The following is a 1,931-nucleotide window of genomic DNA, read 5'->3' on the forward strand; positions in this document are numbered from 1 at the left end:
CTAAGGTGTACGCCCACCGGCACGGAAACAGTCATGTATGGAGGGAATGGGGCTGGCGTCCGTCCCCCAAAATGGAGACATCTTGAAGCGGAAGCTGTAGCTGTGAATGGAAAGAATCGAATTCATTATCCCTGTCATACCCTCCTCCCCTTCCCTCCACCCCATCCCTTAAAAGCTTTCCTCGGTTATGCATGCCTACCCCCACACGTGTTTTATGTTGCCAAGCGAAGTCATTAATGTGATATACATGCATCCTGTAAAAGCTTTCGGCCAATGAGCCGTAACTGGCCGATTCCTCCTGATCTATCCGGAGATTGGTCGTACAGGGCGGTTCAGAAATGAGACGACAAAGCCTATAGTGCGCTTAACCCCCACCACTCCCGCTCAACACCACGCTGGTATATTATATTAGTGTACAGGTTGACCCATGCAAGTACCAAGACACCAAACAAAGCTACAGATATGTTACAAATATACGCTACGAAGCATGCTACGAACTGTATGAACTGACCAGACCTCGCAGCATATAAATGGCGCTGGTATTGAGATGTCAGCATGAGCGGCCACCGCAGACGACGGACCACCGGCAGCGGCGGTCACGTTCGGTGTCCAGCCCCGCCGCTATCACACAGATCACGTGTTGTATCCTATTCGACTGTCATTGGATCCCGCCATTATAGATTCAACGAGTCGGCGTAATGCAGTCGGATGGCCAAAAAGGGAAACGCCGCACTAGCCGGCGTTTGTATGTTTGCGTCCGTGTGGCTGCGCTGATCAACACAGCCGGACAAAGGCTCGTTCACTAACACGAAACAGTGTCGGCGGGGTTGTATTTCCTTCCGATAGCCCAGTGATACAACGCTGACAGCGAGAGGACACGCGTGCTCTGACCACCGTTCGTGCGAGGGTCCGTCCCCAGCTCTGCAGGCGACCGAGCTCTGCCTGCCACGGCGCGGCATTGACGATGCGGAATGTCGTCACCATCCTCGGTAAATCACTGGCACAGGTGGACCGACCTCCCGCAGCGGCCGGCGCAGTGTCCGCGAGCTCAGGCCATCTGGCCACCGACGTCAGCAGAACGGCGAGCAGCGCTGGCGGCTTACTACTGCCTTCGCCTTGAGACTGGTGAGCTGGGGGAAAAGGTGGTCACTGCACCAACACGCACGCTGCCGCCCGTGCATTCCGACCTGGATGAGCAGCGTTACTGGTAAAGAGGCTTACCCCTCCCCCTTACCTTGGACGATGCGCCAGGCGGCGCGGCCGATGCACTGCGGCGTGATCCGATCCGACAGGACACGCACCGCCTGAAGGTCCACTTACCTGAAACGCAAAGATATCATCAGGCACGGGCGCGCGCGGGCGAAAATGATAGACAATGCTCACGTGGGTGGTGTTCATGATAAGATGCGCGCTGGACATTAACGGCACAAAGCCGACGCCTGCATGGGATGTGACGTGGACAGGGCAAGGTACGTGGATGGTACTCCGATGAGGACAAAGTAAATTACGTGATGGTACTCCGTGTGGACAAAGTGAAGTAAGTGGATGGTACTCTCCCGATGTGGACAAAGTTCTCTGGTGGGGACAAGGTGAGGGAGGTTGAGATGGTAACGCGATTGCAGCAATGGTCAGCGCCCTAGTGCGGAGCGCATTGGCGTCCCGCGGTGGCAGGGCGGTTTGGCAGAGTCCGTCCGAAGCCCAGTAAGCTTTCAGAGAGGTACAAATAGCAGGGTGTCTGCGACCCAGATCGCATGGTTGGTAGACTAATAGGGAGAATGGCTGTCATGACTCTGGTACCCGCAGGTGAAACGTTACTGCCTATGCCGCCATGAGTCAAGTAGGTTAACAAATATGGCACGAGTGGGCTGCGGGGCATCTCTGGCTGTGATGCGTAGCGTGGCATGCCTACCAGCCGATTTCGTCGCACCTTG

The sequence above is a fragment of the Pollicipes pollicipes genome, unplaced genomic scaffold, assembly GCF_011947565.3.
Source record: "Pollicipes pollicipes isolate AB1234 unplaced genomic scaffold, Ppol_2.1 Scaffold_4295;HRSCAF=5057_pilon_pilon_pilon, whole genome shotgun sequence".
Classification (NCBI taxonomy): Eukaryota; Metazoa; Arthropoda; class Thecostraca; order Pollicipedomorpha; family Pollicipedidae; genus Pollicipes; species Pollicipes pollicipes.